The 19,548-nt window shown below is 40.4% G+C and overlaps 2 long non-coding RNA genes across 2 annotated transcripts in view; one reads left to right on the forward strand and one right to left on the reverse strand.

Annotated features, from left to right (window-relative positions):
• The window catches only part of LOC116698063 (uncharacterized), a 22,995-nt gene continuing 3,447 nt past the window's right edge, over positions 1–19,548 (forward strand). The window contains exons 1-2 of the long non-coding RNA XR_004334104.1: positions 1–11; positions 646–650. This is a non-coding gene — a long non-coding RNA (uncharacterized LOC116698063). The remainder of the gene's footprint in view (positions 12–645; positions 651–19,548) is intronic.
• LOC116698062 (uncharacterized) overlaps positions 14,539–19,548 on the reverse strand; it is a 24,279-nt gene continuing 19,269 nt past the window's right edge. Inside the window, exon 3 of the long non-coding RNA XR_004334103.1 lies at positions 14,539–14,624. This is a non-coding gene — a long non-coding RNA (uncharacterized LOC116698062). The remainder of the gene's footprint in view (positions 14,625–19,548) is intronic.

Raw genomic sequence — 19,548 nt, forward strand, 5'->3', positions numbered from 1 at the left:
ACTTTTGATATGTATTGCCACTCAACAGGCCACAACTGGGCAAAATCAAATAACAAAAATAAATAACAAATATATACACTCTTTGTAGTCCAAATAACACAAGTGGCCTGATGTTTATACTTGTGCGCTTGTGTGTGTGTGTGTGTGTGTGTGTGTGTGTAACTGTAATGGGGTCATTAAGATGGGAAGAGTAATCAGTTAGATTACTCGTTACTGAAAAAAAGGAAAGCCGTTAGTAACGCCGCTATTTATAACACTGCTATTTATAACGCTGTTATTCATAACAAAGCTGTGCATTGTATTTTTTATTATTTGTGTTTTCTGTGTTGAGTTAACTGTGAATGTATGTTTGAGCTTTTGAAGCAGAGCTTTTTGTGACTTTATACCAAACCCAGAGTATAGATAGGTGAGAACACATGGCAGTTGCTGGCAACTCCTCTGGCTTCCTCATCTCATGCTCAAGCCAATAGGTGGGATTTTATCTGCCCTTCTGGCCCCTGAAAGATGAGGAGGTCATGATAAAAAGGGCAGATGAGGGAGAAACATATTCACAGATACAGATAAGAGAGCACTGCAGGGTCAGTGTGAGGAAAAATGGACATGTAGAAAGGAAACGTAAAGAGGAGGATACAAAGGAGAGCGAAGCAGAGGTGGGCTTGATTTGGGCAGTGTGTGTTGAAGAGCAGAGGAACTGTGTAAAGGGAATACGTCTAAATGGAAATTTCTGTGGGCTGCAGTGTTGTTGACTGATTAGCTTGGAGGTGATAATTGTGTGTGCCCATAGCACAGGAGCACAACAAGCACGCACACACATTCACCGTGTAAAATATTGATCCACTTGAGGAGAAAGAAATGAACCTTGTTTCTTTCTCCAATCAACTTCCTGTTTCCTGAATAAAGTTTAATTCAATGAATTATTGCAGTAATCTGACACAATCTGACTAAGAAACAGGTAATAAGACAAGAAAAACAATTAAAACTGTGATAGAAATAAGTGGAATTGGAGCTTTTTTTTAAATAGAAAAAAACATTTTGTCATTAGCCTAGAGTGTTTGCTTTGGGAATTGAACTGTGAGGAATTTGGCAACGTTAACGTAAAATTGACATCGCCACAAGTGATGGATTGGCTCTTAATCCATGCCTCTTATTAGCTCTGATCCTTTGTGACTCTTTCAATGTGTTGTATGTTTTGTGGACGTTTAATGAAATACAAACTTCTACAGTGGTTTAAAAGCTTTGAAGGTCAGATTTGATTGAAACTGGGTATGGTGGGTCTAAGCAGCCTGTTGCTTGTAAGCGATAAGGACCAATGTCACAAGCTCCCCATGAAGGCCATCTGGATCATAATGAGCTATTAGGGCTACTGGACTTACTGTCATTATCATCATGGCTGATATTCATCACAATTACCATGTAAGATGATTTCATCCATCATCAATATCATATTGTTATCTTCCACCTTCGGTTTTAAATGTTGATTATGAATAGGCTTAACAACACAGTGGGGATTGCATGCATGGTCTCCTTATTCTCCTTCCCTTCCATTATTCTTTGATTTTTCTTTCTTTCCTTTTATTCTTTCTTTTCTTTTGTTTATTTCCATGAATGTTTTTTTTTTTTTTTAATGTAGGCACATTAATGGTGTTAGATTGCAGCTAGATGGACCAGTTAATAAAGATGCTTGCCTCCCTTTGTGTGCAGCAAGCGGGAGAGCAAACCGTTTTTTGACCGCAGTGAAAAAGTTGTTTTTGAGAATCACATAAATCCTACAGAAACGTCTGACAACAAATAAAAAAAGTGCCACCTGCAGGGGCGTAGTATTCTCCGCTTTGACTGGTATGTAAGTAATATGTTCGGATTTTTAGGTAAATTCTATTAACCTAAATATATAAGGTTATTGTCTTACCCGCCTTTGCCAGTCACACAGAGCTTCAGGGAGCCGGGGATAAGAGCAGGCTAGCAGTTGTCAGATCTGTGGAGAGCATTGGGAAAAAATCACTGAGACATCACCGACAGTATGAACACAACATCCAAAACACAAGACTCCCTCTCAGTGGTGTCAGTGACAAGAGAAATACTTTCAAAATGCTAATTTTTAAAAATACAATAACTGCCAAAAAACACAGAGCTACCAATAGGGCCGTAGACTCATGCCAAAGTCATGCCATGCCACCACTGCTTGGGTCACAAGAGTCGAAAACATTACTACGCAGCCACCCCCGAAATCTAATTAAACAGAATAGCCATGCAAAAAAAAAAAAAAGGACAAAAAAAAGCCTACAAGCATTCAAATGTTATAGTCAGTTGATTGGTAATGTTAGGAATGAAGCTTCAAACTGTTTGGTACAGCGCTTAATCAGTGTGATATTTGTTTTTACACAGGGGAGTGTAGAGAGCTTTTGTCCCATTTCTACTTCTTTCTGTTTTCCTTTCAATGTTCATTCCTTCCTTCCTTCATTTCTATTACATTTAAATAGGATATTTGGTATCTGGTTCCAAACGTGTAGTTTCTGAGGTAAATGAGTCATGCCTCAATACAGCAGCAGTCTAATCTCTTTCAAAATACTGCCTGGAGCTTCATAGAGAGTGTATCATTTAGGCAATGTTCCAAGCTCATCGTTGCATCTGTGTGTTAATGTGTAGCCATGCACACATTACAAACATGTTGCCTATTATGTGTACCGTTTAGTGTGATTTCAAGCGAGAGAAAAAAGCGAGAGAGTGGTTGGAAAACGTTTGAAAAGAATGCACGCCTCCAAGTGTATGCAAGCGTTGGGTGTAGGTGTACGTGTGTGAACACAAGGGTGAATGCAAAGATGCCTGAGAGGAAGGAGAGAAAGGATAGAGAGACCGCAGCGTTGCAGAGTTGGGCTGCTTTATCTTCCAACATTATGACTCACCATTTGTCAACCATATAGTTTACATTTCAAAGCAGCTGCTAAAAGACCCAAAGAAAGGGATAGAAAGTGGTGGGGAGCGGGGGAGAATAGGAGAGGAGAAGGAAGAGGGAGCGACAGCAAAGCCCAGAAAAAGACTGTTTGAAATACAGAGAAGAATGTAGAAAAGTAAGGCCAATAACTTTTGCCCTGCAGTAACCTGCTTAAAAACAAAGTCTTAAAAAAGCACTGTACAATACAGTATAATAATCACTGTAAAATCAAAGGATAACTCATGCTTTTTTTAGTTGCCCTTGAGTAGTATGTGGTATTTTGGCTCTAATGCAGAATGTTTTCAGTCTTTAGAATCCGTAAGGTTGAATGTGCTGGCTTGATGGCTTGTTGGAGCATCCTGATTTCAGTGTGTGTGAATACATTGTGCGAAGATTAACTAAATTCACTGATATAAAGTCTTTCCACGGCAAGCTTTATGAGGTTCTGAAAATATCTGATAGGCTGTCAATGTCACATGAACATGTTCACACAGCATCAACATTAGACTGTAGATCCAAGAGCAGTGTAAGGACTACACACAAACACATATATATATATATATATATAGCCAGCATATTATAACCTTGTTAGTCATGGTTGTTTGTCGATTGTGTGTGGGAGTACTGCAATGTTTGGGCGACTGCCTTAAGCAATCACTATCGCGTGAGCCAAGTAATAATGTGTCACTATTGGAAATGTGTACAGTAAATACCTGGCATACATTACACTTTAATGTGTTGTAGTAGTATGGTTTGTAAAACCTTTGTGACTGACAAGGGTTTCAGACGTTTAGGCTGCTGTATGGGTTTAATGTCCACTGAAAACGTATGTTTTTAGATGATTCCCTATGTATTGTTGTGTTTGTATATGAGCAGTAATGGAGGAGTTGTGTGAGAGTGGTCACGATTTTGAATAGTAAAATCATGATTTTCTATGAGTAGCTGCTGTGTGTTCTATTCTATGTGTCAGTCACCATAGTCCATTGAGACATGTGTGTGATGATTACTTAATTTCCCTCCACTCAGTGTCTTATATCTGACTCTTAAAAGTATTTGATGAGGACCACAGAACAATTAATGTCACCAAACAGAAATGCATTTTGGAGCATTTTCTCAGATGACAGGGCAATTATTGCAGCTCTCAGGGTGTTCAAACCTACTGCCTTTTAGAGCTAATCCATTTGCCTCACACTGACAGTGTTATTTAGCTTATTTAGCTATATAACATGATTCTTTCTTTTTGCATGATTAAACTAAGGGCCACACAAAGGAATCAGTCTGGCTACTAAGCTGAGAGATGAGAACAGGTGTTGTGACACAGACCAAGGTACAAACTTAAAGATGAGTCAGAGGTTTATTAATATACCTTCTTGAGGGACACAAGACAACTACAAACCCTACAGTGGCTGACAGACTAAACCTATCCAAATACACAGTCACTAGGTTTACAGCACAGAACAGCTGTGAAGAAACTAGATTAAAACTGCTTTTATGCTCATAGACATTGCTCATGGTATGACAAGAGACAGGTGTACGCACAATTCAGGGAAACAGTTTATATACATAATTGGACAGAAGAAAATGACATCTGATTGGACAGGCTCAGTCGCTTGGTGGAAGGGCTCAGTTGGCTGAGCTCCTTCACCAAGGCGACAAGCATTACTAACAGCATGAGCTGCGGTGAGTGCCACAGACAGCATTTCCACTGTTGTTAGCAATCCTGAGTAGTGGAAAGACACTGCAGATTCTGAGGGATACTCAACGCTGGAGCAAGACAGGAGTTTTGACACTTCAAGTAATTATCAATATGCATTGATGTAGGTTTGGCTCATCAGTTAAACAATAACAGGGAGATTGAAACCCAGAGAGGACAAGCCATTTAAAAGAAATGGAGGAATACACTTGTGTATTCAGAGGCAATTAGGGTTATCAAGATTTGATATTGTCACACATAGGGTCACTCTGGCCTTTTATGTCCAAAAGACACTTTTGTGGATATGGGAAAAAATCAAAAAAGATTTTGTGGACCATTTTCATAAAAAAGGAAATAATAGGGTTGCATATTTTATGTTGTTAAATAAATTTGGTGACAGATTTTTGGACAGTTTGGAGATACAAGTTGAGTAGCTCAACATTAATTTAAATCAATTAAATTAAATTTTATTTATAGTATCCCTTCATATCAACAGTTATCTTAAGACACTTTACAGATAGAGTAGGTCTAGAACACACTATAATTTACAAGGAACTAACAATTCTAGTAATTCCCCCAAGAGCAAGCATTTAGTGTGACAGTGACGAGGAAAAACTCCCTTTTAGGAAGAAACCTCAGAAAGACCCAGGCTCTTGTTAGGCGGTGTCCGACGGGGCTGGTTGGGGGTGTAATGAATAGTGCAACAACAGTCACAATAAAAGATAATGGAACGGTGACTAGAAATAGTAGTTTGTAGTAGTTCATGGCATAGAAGGGCACTGCAGGGCGTTACAGCACACAGCAGAGCATAGCAGTATGCAGCAGTGGAATTAATGGACGACAAAGAGCTAGAACCGTCCTATGCACTGATCATGGTATAATGCCCCATGTTTGCACATTTCAGCTTTCCTTTTTCTCTACACCCTTCTTGGGAATTTTCACAGACTATCTTAATTCATTATTTTTTCTCTGAACCTTCTTTCACCCTCCATTTTGTTTCCCACAACCTCTTCCATTTCTCTCTTCTTCCCAACTACCTTCATTTGACTATTTTTTAAAATAGCCCTCATTAGATTCCCCTCTCCTACTCCTTCTGTTACTGCTGTTTTTATTTCTCCACATACTGTTTCTGCCTAGACGAGGAGGCATTGGGGTAGGCAAAAGAGGCAGGCTGGGCTATGGGTCGTAATGATGGTGCTGGCTTCTATAAAAAGCCTGCAGGCAGCTGAATCGATATCTCCTGTTGTCAAATTGTACCTTATCCAGAAAGAGCAACTGAGGATCATGAGTTTCTCCTGGCTACTGCTTCTGAGCGTTGTGTGTGTGTGTGTGTGTGTCTTGAATCTGTGTGATTTATTGAGTGCGAGTGCATGTACCCTGGCAGGCTTGGCCACAGCAGGACCTTGTATTAGCCACTGTTACAACACCACATTTTTCTTGGGTAGAGGGAGTAACATAAAAATAGATGAATATTAGGAGTCAATTTGTTTACTATTTCAAATCTTTTATTGCCAGTTATAACTTAAATTTAACTTCAGGGAGAGCCCTGGCCAGAATAACATACCAACCAGGTCTAATTATAAATTAAATCTCAGTACCAAAGAAACTACTCAAAATGATTACAGTTTACAATCCTATAATTTCCTATTAACACAGAAAACAGTAAAGAAATACATAAAAAAGGTAGCTCTCCCCTATTAATTTAACTAAATAAGTACCTTGCTGATATCAGCTTGACAACAGTCAAAAGAGCTCTGGACTAAGTCTTGACAAAATAGCTAACAATACACAAATACGCAGGTGTAGGCAGGCATCAATACTGGAGGTCAGGAAGTGCAGCTTCTCAACCTTTACATACCCCTGGATGGATTATGATTGGCTGCAAGTCCCCAGATTCACCAGTTACACCTTCACCTAGGAGGATGTAACAGCTGCACTTAATTCTTTGGGTCAGAAAATCTTAAAAAACAGCTCAAACCTGCTTTTCACAGGAACATACAGACCCATGTGGGCATTAAAATTGAATAAACTGTGTTAAAAGAGCGAACATTTTTATCCTTACACTGTTCATATATTATGTTTAACTAAAGTATATCATACTATATATATGTTTGCAGAGTAATTTAGGATCTTGTATTGTGGCTGCTCAGCAGTGCCAATAGTACTTCATCTGGTATGAGAGCTTTTTTTTCTCTTGGGTTACCATTGTTTTTAGAGGATTCACATCGTGGGCAGCACGTCATGTCTTGTCATCTGTGCCTGATAGAGGAGCTGATTTGATCTGGAAGTCTGTGGTGTTTTATATGGAAAGACAAATTCTAAGACTGGCTTATTTGATAATTAGCATGTATAAAATTAGATTATTTTTTGCCAACCCTCCCTTAAATTATTAATCAGCTGAAGTTTTTTTTTATTGCCTGTTGGTTCAAAAGAGACCTCTCATAGTCTGACAAACTGTCAAGCACAAGGTCTAATTAAACAGTAGTGTTCAGACAGGAAAGGCCAGCATATCTGCAAATACTAGGACGGTGAAGGAATGACCTGCCCTACTTAGTGTTACTGCCTGGCTCAAGGCCGGCAACAAAAAGGGTGGTCTCACACAGATAATGTAACCTAAAAGTAGTTTATTCAACTAAATACCCTAATAGCATAACTTAACCCAACATAAATGTAACAGTGGGTTGTCTAAGTATAGAAGACATCCGTCATGTTTGCCACGCATGAATGAGTGAATGAATGAAGTGAAGTGTGTTGAAAGGTGCAACAAACCAAACAAAGAACAAAATGGTGGATGCTCCAGAAGGACCAGTTGAGAGACAGTAGGCTCGTTCGAGATGAACTGCGCCTCGTCTGTAAAGTGGACGAGAGCAAGCGGCAGCAGCGGGGGGCGGTGACAAAAAGCTGCGGTAAAGTCGGACAGTTTCCAGCCGACTTCAGCAGCCTTCAGGCTGGACAGGAAGTGACAAAAACACTGTGGTGCGATTCCGATTTAATGAAATATAATCAGACCCACATATTAGCTGGTACACAATCTCTAGTTGTTTTAATTATGACAGAGTAGCTCTTAAAATGTTCTACATGCCATCTGTTGCTGATTTTAATTAACACTAGACTGTAGATGATCAGTGATCTGAACGGATTTAGTCTCTCTGACTTCTAAACGTCACTATTAGCCACACAACATGTGTTATGTACAGAATAAGTTTTTAAATCAGACAAATAGCAATTAAAATCCCTCCGATTCAAAAATAATAAAAAGTTTATATAAAACGTCATCATGATGAGTCAATTGTGAACCAATCAGCTGTTAAATCAGCTGAGAGGCTGGCGTTTCCCATCATGCTCTGGGTCCGCCAGGCTCTTGCAGTCGGTGAAAAGACACTGCGCCGCCTTTGTCTCAGAACTGCGGCCGCCTTGCTCTCGTGAGATTATCGTTGCCCACGCGCCGTGTGCATGACGTCAGAGCAAGTCGGGATCAAGTCGGACACAAATCTAACCGGCATGGAACGGGCGCCGGTCGCCGGTGATCGATTCTGTACAGACCTGGCTCATCTCGAACGAGCCTATTGAGACTCCCAGAAGGGCAGGCCTTTATGCCTTCTGTAGGCCACGCCCAGTTGGCCAGGTACAAACGACCCTCCCAACTCACCTCCCCGTCCACTCTCAGCACCTGAAAACAAAAAGGAGAAGAACACGACAGGCCGGCAGACTGGGAAGGGCCGTCACATTAGCTAGTACTTGTTTCCCCGGTTGGTTGGATTGGTTAGGTTTTGGCATGAGAAGTGAGATTGGTTATGGTTAAGGTAGGAACACCAGGGTAATCCAATCAGAGGCAGAGTAAGGCAGAGTAGTAGTTAGGTAGATTTTTGTTAGCAAATACAAGTTAATACAGGTTTTAATTTTTTCAACAATACAGATATTGTGAGTAAAGAAATGTAGGCCTTGCTGCTACAAATGAGCTTGTATGTGTCTGTTGGATTCATGTGTTTGTGTTTTCTCTAAGTGTGTTTATCTAGGCCTAAAAATAATACAGGAGTGTTTTTATTTTGCTAGTCCTCATATTTGATTCTGGCTAGTTTAGGGGTTGGACTTGTTTGAGATTTAGATTATAATCAGAATTTAGGATAACTGAGTGTTGTTGAAGGATTAAGTGGATGAAGTTTAGTTTAGGGTAAGGATTGGGTTTACGCATTCAGTGTCTTCACATATATAGTGGAACCAACATATATAGTATTTGTGTCTGAAGTGTTCGAGGCACAATATAGATAACATCTACACATAATTTACTTTTGGCTCATTTGCTGCTTCACAGTGATTGATCTGGATCAACAAGTATCCAAAGTCAAACTTTGCTTAAATTTGTCTGAAGGCTTTTCATTTCATCACCTGTTTGCGTTGCTCAGCAGGTGCAAACGTCTGCATCTGGCCATTAATATTACATTAGCACACTGAATCCTCATTGGCTGTTCTCTCCTTTACTGGGCATCTTTACTGTTGTGCAAATATTCAGCTAATTAGAAGACTTGACTCTAATTAACTTTTCACTAAGAAATCAGATGATTTTGCTTTTAAAGAATCACACAGATGCTAGTTTGCTCTTTTTGAATGCAGGCTGTTTTGTTGTAAAAGCCATAACTGATGCTCTCTGAAAGAATAAACATTTATTATGTATTGTGTGACAATATATAATAAGTGATTTGGTTAAACAGTCATTAACTGGTGAGTAATTAGAGAAATGATGACATGGAAATCTGAGATACAGGAGCAGAATACAAATGTAAATGGACTGTTCTTATATAGCGCTTTTCTAGCGCGCTTTTACACAGTGCAGGATTCATACACATTCATTAACTGTGGCAGAGTCTGCCGATCAGATAACCTTCACACACATTTACACTCTGAAGGCGCAGCATCAGGGGCAACTCAGGGTTCAGTGGGTGACTACAGGGATCAAACCCTTGCAGTCAACAACTGTACTTGATTTTCTTATTAAAGATGAATGTACCTCAGTACAAGTACCTGGTTCTGTAGATCATTCATGGTTCCTGTACAGAAAACTATAAAACTTACATACCAAAATCTAGACTTGTCTACATGGGGACACTGATAAGCTACACACCAATCACGTTTCAATTAGTCATATGGTACATCCCAACCATTGACTGTAAAATTAGTGGACAGAGCATGTGTGACGTCCCCCATTGGTTTATGGAGATCTGCTATCTGTCGTGGAGTTTGCCGTTACGGGCGCAGCCATCCTGGTTGCGGACGTGGCGATTTTAGTCGAGAGGGAGGAGTGAGGGAGGAGCCCTTACACTCTACGTTACGTTAGACACTTTCACAAGCAATCACATCATAGCTAAACCCTAACACACCCCCTGCTTTATCGCCGATTTTAGAATCAACGAGACCACAATTCAAAAAATGACCCTCATTCTGTGTTGCAGAAGACTTAAAATTAGCGATTGAGACCATAAACTTATTATGAAAATGTTTACTGAGTTAATAAATCAAGTGAGAAGTGGGTCTCTTTCTCATAGACTATCACAGAAACAGACCTTCTTTTGCAATCGCATGTGTCGCCCCCTGTTGGAATTCAGATAGAATGCAGGTTTAAGGCAGAACCGGATGCTTTGTCCATTAGTATTTACAGCCTATGATCCCAACAAGCGTCACTTTAGTTATGTAACTTTTTATCCCATCTACCACACCAGTGTGCATAGCCAAAGTGTTTCCTTTGTTACTTTTGGAGTTACCAAAGCCAAAAGTTCAAATTCCACTCATAGAGGCTTTAATCTTTCTTAGTTCAAAAGGTGCCACTTTTACACAGTTTTTTAGGACAGATTTACCCCAGGCATATCCAGTCTCTCTCTCTCTCTCTCTCTCTCTCTCTCTCTCTCTCTCTCTGTCTGGGGCATTTCCAGTCGTTTTCCATGACCTGTAAGAGTTTCTATACTGCACACATGTTTCCAGCTCCTGGAGGACCAATTTTATTTCCTCAAAGCAGGTTATCTGCAGGTTAATTACTGACTGAGCTTCTCTTTCAGATGCAGCCTAGAGTATACAAATGATGTGCAGCCTGGGCGGGCGTGTGTGTGTGTGTGTAATTGCTTATACACAGTATTGTTGGCATTGTTGTTTAGTGGCCCATGCATTACCACAGTATTGACTTCTGATGTGTTTTTTAATGCTAATGCTAAATACCATATGTTGTTCTTGTCAGAGTGAAATAATAATGATAGTTATAACAATATAGTTGAATGAAAGTGAAACTCTATTTATTTGGAACTGAAGGATCATTGCTAAGATAGAACAAAGCTGTTTAGCTTTTTCTTCAGCTGAATGTGCTTGTTAGGGGTCCAAGCCCGAGGATGCGTGCACCGCGGTATCGCAAGGCGATACGCGGTTCACACAGCAGGGCTGTGGAACCCTATTGTTTTCGCTAGGTTTCCTTCTTCTTCTTCTTCTTCTTCTTCTTATTATTCTTCTCCGCATAAAAGTGGTGCTGCAGCCTAAACCGTACATGGTGGCGACGCGCCATTTTCAGGACTGGTCCGAAAGTCCGCAAAGACCTCAGCCAAAAAAATTGAACCTCTTCCACCACTAGGTGGCGCTATACCAGGACAAAACGCGTTTGGCCCTATAACTCGCAAACCGTACATCGGAAATTTAAAAACGTTACATCCACGTGTTCCCTGGATCCTACTGAATCTCGTGATATAGGCCACGCCCATTTCCGCCTAGACTTTTCTGCGTGAAAAATCGCGATTTATCAAAAACCTACTTTTTCTATCTCCTCCGAGACCGTGCAATGGATCTGCACAAAACTTGGCACATAGCATCTCCAGACCGACCTGACACAAAGTTGTATAAAGAATTTTTATAGGATAAAAATTGCGCGTGTTACACGCAAACAATTTGTGTAGCTAGCTATGGAAACATTTCCTTGCCATATCTCGGCCAAAATAAATGCTATCAAAGCCAAACTTTAGATATTACTTGCTATGACCCCGTGAGGCTCTGTACCAAATTTGACGAACATTGGCCGCTAGGGGGGGCCACAAAAACAAAAATGTGTGTTTTTCATGAACAAACTTTGCCATATCTCGGCCAAAATACGTGGTATCGACACCTAACTTGGGGTGATTGTTTGGCATGCCGCACGGAAGCTTCATACATAATTTGGTAACGATGGGCCTTAGGGGGCGCTATAATCGACGTTTGATTATTTTGTGGACAAAGTCAATGCTTTAAATGGGAATTTGCAATTGCAATATCTCTGCCACAGTAAATGCTATCAAAACCGAACCGGCAATGATTGTTTCCACCCACCGCCCGGAGCTCACTGCCAAATTTGGTAGACAGGCCCTCCGGGGGCGCTTTAATCAACATAGAACAATTCCCCGGGTCGCTGGGGACGACTGGCGCGGGGAGGCTTGGACCCCGTTGAAACTGCGTGCAGTTCTAGTTTTCTCTTCCTTCCACTCCCTGTTTCTGAAACGAGTTCAGTTTCAGCTACAGATCTGTAGCAGTGGACAGTAAAAGGCATCTCTGATTGTGCGCCTGTTCATTTTGTCCATATATGTGCAGCAATGCTAAGTGAAAAAGGTTTTGGGTGAAATGGGCCATAAATCAGGTTTTGTCTCATTCGTAATTAACAGCTTTGCCAATCTTCGTGGGGTATGACAAAAATGGCAAAATAAAATGGAGAGCAGAGACAGCATTGTCGAGTAGAAAAATGATTTTTACGTTTACGAAAGATGTGGATACACAGCGCCACAAATCTCCCTCCAAAGGCAGAGGATAATGTTGCCAGTAAGCCTGCACGATAAACCGTTATAAAACTGTTCACGATTTAATTTTCAAAAAACTTAGATTTTTTTCTTTTTATTTCTTTTTTGAGCCGACTGCTTCACAAACACTACTACTTTCTTCTGAGTTTTAAACATAGACTGTATAAAATAAGTTTTAACCCTTGTGTTGTCCTTGGGTCAAATGGACCCTTTTCAACGTTTTTTTTATCAGAAATATAGATTTTTTTCAACCAAATTGCCCAAAAATAGCATGGATGATTCCATGCAGCGTTCTTCAGGTAAAATTAATGATTACTTTCATTGAATTTTTTGGGTGTTTTTATTTAATCTAATAGAATTTGAATTATTTTTCAAAATCGTATCCGGACTAAACTTTGACATATTCCATCTGTGATCCACTCAACATTTTCTGATCTTAACTATTAGTCAAAATAATCCATAAGTTCGACCTTTTTAACTAAAAACGTAAGTATAATTTGAAAAAAATTAGTTTTTTTTTACCCTGAATTCCAAGAATAAGTGTAAAATCTATTAAACTAGCTCAGGTTTTTAAAAAAAAATGCACCAAATGCATGGAAAAAGTGAAAAGTAAATCAGAAAGAAATGACAAAAACATCAGAAAAGCCCCCAAAAATATTAAATTTTGACCTGGAAGGACAAGTTCATGGTTAATGGGAAGACAGCACAAGGGTTAAAGCACTCCCAAGCGCTGCAACGCTCTCCCTTCTCTATGTTTACAGGCTTGTGTTGATGCACAATGTGCTATAGGTGCCAAAAAAACTATGCTTGGTACTGCTAATTTGTTTTGTTTTGTCGTGGTTCATGTGGGCCATAAACATTACACTTTGTAAGAAAAAATGAATGTCAGAGAATCGTGATATCAATTCTAAGCTAAAAAATCGTGATTCATATTTTTCCCCGAATTTTGCAGGCGTAGTTGCCTGACTTTAATTTGCAATTCAGTCATTTTTTTTTAATAACAGAAGCATAATAGCTATAATCATGCTTCATCTGACACTATACAGTAATAGTTCTGCTTTGTCACATACTATTGCAATTAACAATGGATTTTATAAATTAAGAATATACCACTTTTGCTGGACAAGTTGAGATCATAGCAGGATTATTGTCCCCCAGTAATGTGGTGTTGTTAGATGAGACAGAGAGAAAGAATCAGTGGGAACTATAAGATTTAATTGTCTTAGTATTTTATATGCTGTACATTTGGAAAGCTGTTTTGCAGCAGCCTAGTGTCATTTGCTCATGCATGCTAATTGGCTTTGGGATGTGGTTCAACTAGAGCTGAATTTTGGGAAAAATACTCAGTATTAATGAATTTTGGCATGAAAATCTTATGGCAAATCAAAAGTTAATCACATAAGGCAGAAAAGAACAGTTCAAAAATAATGAAAGGAATGATACAATTTGACGAAGAATACATGATATGTAGTAAAAATAATAATACTATAGATATATAAATATATTTATAAAATATATTTTGAAAATATTAGACCATTCAAAGTTCAAGGTCACATTCAAGGTATGGTACTGTTAGTGACATATTGAATAACCCCAAGTTTAATAAATGAAATAAAAATAAATTATGGTAGGTTTATCTACTACTCTTTTCTATTTTTATTTTATATAAACCCCAAACAACAGGCTTGTCCAATGCTAATCAGCTAAAACCTTTAATTAAATGCAGCTTGTGGCCTGTGTCTCCTTGGACTGGGAAAGGGGATAGGCAAAGAGCAGATGTGCTTCAGCATTTTAATCACAATGATGTGAAACAGTCAGACAGCCAATTACATGCACATATATTTAAATTATGACAGCTGGAGCAAGACAGATGCCTTCTCTCTCTGTTCCGATTACATCAGGGTAGTGCAGCATGTGTGAGTCTGTGTGTTAAAAAACATATTCACAGGGTGATCTTTCCACTAGCTGTTTTGATATATTTACTTACAGTGAGGAAAATAAGTATTTGAACACCCTGCTATTTTGCAAGTTCTCCCACTTTTTCCATTTTCCTCACTGTATCTCATGACTTGGTTGAATACTTGGTTCTGATTGCCCAACCACAGCATTCTGCGGACTGCTATTTCTGTATAACAGACTGTTAATAAGTATAACAGACCGTTGCCATGGACGGAGTTGTGATCATAGACTCTGGCTGACCAGTTTTAAACTGCTTGTATGAGCAATCTGGATTGTTAATTTTGTAGCCATTCAGGAAATCCTTTTTTTCACCATGTTTGGTACTTTATCGTCTTTATTCAGTTCTTATTTCAAATACTTTTCTTGCTGGACACTTTTGGATGTCACACTTTTCCTATTTACAAGATGACATAAATAGCTCTATTTGGAAATAATAAATCATTCTCGACTACTAGGGAGATTTTGCAGGGGAGTGCGTCTACATAGAAAATAAAATGAAAAAGGAAATTTTCTTATGTGAGCCATTCTTTGTTAAACTTTAATACTTTACAAAGACCAAAGCAAGTAAGCACTGTGACTACTCTTCTGAAGTGATTTTCGAGAGGGAAATTAGGTAGAAATACACTGATTGACTGAAATGACACCATGGTATTCATATAATCGTATAAGTCTGAAAAGTTGCTAAATCTAGCGACACATAAGAGACAGACAGACGCTGTGTGCACGAAGAGGAGGGGCTGTGTATTTGTGTGTGTGTGTTTAAATAGTGTTAAAAAGAATAAGGAAACACAATGTGTGGCGGCTGGTGTTGATTGTGTGGCACACCGACAAAAATTAGTCTATGTGTCAAAAACACTGCAGTCTGTAACTGACTTAACCAGCTGACTTTGCTATTGGATGTTGAAACTGGTGACCTCCCTTACGTTTATCTTAACGTTAACGTTAACCAGCCACTGTTGACTTGACAAGCTGAGCCACAGCTGCCATTACCAGCTGGTTTGAATTAAGCTGAGACGGTCCAGTTCAGACCGCTGCAACTTTTCTCTGCAACGTTCTAAAATGGCTTTGTCTTGTTACAAATCTTTGGTCTGAACTGGTCTTGCTGAAAACACTTTGCTAGCCATTATATCACAACTCATATCCATTAGGTGGTTTGACATAAAAACAAGATTTATTTACATACCCTGCCCTATTCCTGTGTCTCTCCACCATCTACTTTTTTTTTTTTTTAAATAAGACATGTTGTGTGGAGGTGACAGAAGCTCTCCGGAAACCATCACATTATCGTGGTGGAGAGGTTTGTGTGTCCCTATGAACCTGAGGGCTTTGTTGTCTGGAGCTTTGTGCTCCTGGTAGGGTCTCCCATGGCAAAGTGGTCTCAGGGGAGGGGCCAGACAAAAAATTGTTCAAAAATCCTATGAGTAAGCAAGGAGGGACCCTGCCCGGAGGAAGCCCGGGGCCCCCGGCTGGTACCAGGCCCAGACGGCGGGCTAGTCAGAGAGCACCTGGTGGCCTGGGTTTGCCATGGAGCCCGGTCGGGCACAGCCCGACAAAGCTGTGTGGCTCCTCTCTCCAACCCATTGGCCCACCACCTGTGGGAGAAACCAGTGGGGTTGGGTGCACTGTCACATCGGTGGCAACAAAGGTCAGGGGCTTCAACAGACCAGACCCGGGCAGCAGAGGCTGGCTCTGGGGAGTGTCACCTCTCTGTGGGGGAAGGAGCCGGAACTTGTACGTGAGGTGGAGCGCTACCAGTTGGATCTGGTGGAGCTTACCTCTACGCACAGTCTCGCTTCTGGAACCATACTCCTGGATAGGGGTTGGACTCTGTCCTACTCCGGAGTTACCCAGGGTGTGAGGCATCAGGCGGGTGTGGGGATACTCACAAGCCCCTGGCTGAGCGCCATTGCGTTGGAGTTTACCCCGGTGGACGAGAGGGTTGCCTCTCTACGCCTGCGGGTGATGGGGGGGGGAAACTCTGACTGTTGTTTGTGCATGTGCACCAAACAAGAGTTCGGAGTATTTGGTCTTCTCGGAGACCTTGAGTGGAGTCCTTTGTGGGGCTCAAGTAGGGGACTCCATAGTTCTGCTGGGGTACTTCACCTGAGTGGACAATGTTCAAAGTTTCATTAGCTGAAACTGCGTGGGGGGTATGGTCTTAAGGGTTTAGGTGCCTCAAGGGGCAGTAACCCACGAGCACCCTGGTGGACACCGGTGGTCAGGCAAGCTGTCCGACTGATAAGGAGTCTTTCTGGGAAATGTTATCCCAGAGTTTTTTGGAGGCATTTGCAAGGTACCGATGGGTCCGAAGGGCTGCAGCCTCTGCCGTGATACAGGCAAAGCAGCGGGTGTGGGAGGAGTTCTGAGAAGATATGGCGAAGGACTTTCGGTCGGCATCAAGGTGCTTCTGGAAAACCATTCGCCACCTGAGGAGGGGGAAGCGGGGAACCATCCAAGCTGTGTACAGTAAGGATGGGACGTTGTTGACCTCAACTGAGGAGGTAATAGAGCGGTGGATCGAGCACTTTGAGGAACTCCTAAATCCAGCTGACACGTCCTCTGTGGTAGAGGCAGAGCTGGAGGATGGTGGGGGATTGTTGTCAATTACCCTGGTGGAAGTTGCTGAGGTAGTTAAACAACTCCACTGTGGCAAAGCCCCAGGGATTGATGTGATCAGAAATGCTGAAAGCTCTGGGTGTCGAGGGGCTGTCTTGGTTGACACGCCTCTTTAACATTGCGTGGAAGTCTCCGAGTCTTTTGGGGAGACTAAAATTACTAGAGTTTTCCTAGTAACCTTACCAAAAAAGCTCAGGAGGCTGCAAATGTTGATATAATATGATAATGGATGGTGGATTTAAGACAAAAAATAATAATTTATAGAATTAATCTGTCAGTGGCTTGTTGACCTTTACATTGTTAGTTAATTTTCTATCCTGGCCTGGGCTTGGACACATTCATACGTTTGATAAAGTACTTATTGTACTTTAACTTATTATTGCACTCATATCATTCCACAATAACGAGCGTAGCTGTCCTCATTTTAGGTCATCTTGCGTCTCATCTCCGGTTTTTCCTGCATCCGCCGTGTGTGTGTGTGTGTGTGTGTTTGTGTGTGTGTGCGTGTGTGCGCATCAGTCGTGGGGGGGAACTCAGTCGCACTGCTCGCTCTAGAGAACCGACAGGATTGAAACAGCAGCAGCTTCAGAGAGATCAGAGGGAAATCATTACAGCATACATTGATGTTAAAATGTATACAGGTTGGCAAGACAGTCAGAATTGTTTTTCTTTCGCTGTACCTTTTGTTGGTAAATGTGAGATGTTCAAGTCACACATGTCTCGTTAAACGAGGAAATGAATTTGGCAACGTATGTGTGACGTCAACCCGTTCTCACTCCGCTGGTCAGTTATTCCAGTTATTGGTCAAATTTGCAAAAATGTTGTTTGGTTGATTAGTCAAAATTGCGAGTCAAAACAAGTCAAGGTGATTGGTTGAATTTGCGTGAATTGGCACAATCGTGACATTGCGAAATCCTGGAGGGACTGAGTCTCTTTAACGTGTCAAATGTGACCGGCATGTCGTTGACTCATTTAATCTGATTCAGTTAGTGCAACCACAGCAATTAAATATTACATAAAGGAGGTGTTAAATTTGTTAAAGTGGGAGATCTGAGTTTGATTCCCACTGCGATACATCAACCAATGTGTCCCCAAGCAAGACACTTAAGCTGTTGCTCCAGAGGCGTGCCATACTGTGTAGCAATTGCGAGTCACTTTGGTTAAAAAGCGCCAGCCAACTGACATGTAATGTTGGCATGTGTTTTCACTTATTGTAGTAAAGTTTGTAAGAACTGAATGATTTTATTATATAAAAAAGGGAAAAAGTCATGTATTTAAAGCTGGAACTAAATGGTGCTTTTGTTAAACAACAATTATTTTAAAAACCTAAAAACCTAAATACTTACTAATAAAAACAGTTTACAGTGATTTTCTGGAAATATTTACCATCAAAATTCTTAGTTATTCTTCAGGGGTCCCTGATTTTAGACAGAGTTAAACAAAAGCAGGTTTCTCATTTCTAGCCAGCTGAATTGACAGCAGTCGCTGTTAGATATTATTAGCAGCTAACAAAGCTAACCTTAGCTTGGTCTCCAACTGACTTTTTAATGTTTCAAGCTGACATATTCTTGAGAAGCGAGAACTCCTTAAAGCGGTCTTAAATAGGCACTCGTTGGCTACACACATGATATTGCCTATAACGATATGTCCGAGACAAAAAGTCAACATCCTAACCAGTTGGTGATCAATGTGGAAGATATGGAAATAGACAAACAGCATTGTTCATGAGCTAGTTAATTTTAGTATTAGAGGTAAGATAAGTTCTGTTATTTTATTGTACCATAATCCTAGGCTGTTTAGTTTAAATACAAGAGCAACGTTGCAAGAGTAAATATATTTTTCAGATAAGGGTTTACCAGTGTGTATCTGAAGTTTGGCTGGGTTTCTACTGTGTAAAATCCCCAAATTTAATAGAGCCGGCCAGAGCTACAAACATTAGACAAAGCTCTGATAGGCTGCAACAGTGACCGATAAGTGATGACCCAACATAATGATTGGTAATTATCCAAAACCTCAATTTACTGCTCATTATAGGGTAAACTGCAATGGCTACTACTCTATTCTATAAAGATTAGGGAAGCAGTAAATGAGGCAGTAATTCCAGACATTGCCATAGTCTGAGAAACTTGCTTACACCTAAAAAACAACTACAGCTTGTTAGGAGTGTACATGTAATAATGTAAAACCAACTGTAGAAAAAAGGAACCTCAGGATGCATTTTCTTTGTGAATAAAGAAGCACATGTTCACACCCAGCAGTTATTCATGACTGGAAAGACAAGTATACCAAAATTAACTCAACGTGATGTCCAAATCAAACAAGTTAAAATGCTTTAGAGGACAGAGGAAGAATTTTTGCAGGAGCCTGTGAGTGGACGCACAAGAATGCTGAGGTATTGAAGCAGAGAACAAAGAATAGTTGCACATGAATGAAGAGTCTTAGTGTAACTTGCAGTCAGATTTGTTTCTTGCTTTGGCTTCATGTTCGATGTACACCTACTGGACAAAGAAGAACAAAGCTCTTTTACAGTGTTTTTTTATCATTAAGGGATTAAGGCA

This window comes from Etheostoma spectabile, chromosome 11, assembly GCF_008692095.1.
Source record: "Etheostoma spectabile isolate EspeVRDwgs_2016 chromosome 11, UIUC_Espe_1.0, whole genome shotgun sequence".
Taxonomy (NCBI): domain Eukaryota; kingdom Metazoa; phylum Chordata; class Actinopteri; order Perciformes; family Percidae; genus Etheostoma; species Etheostoma spectabile.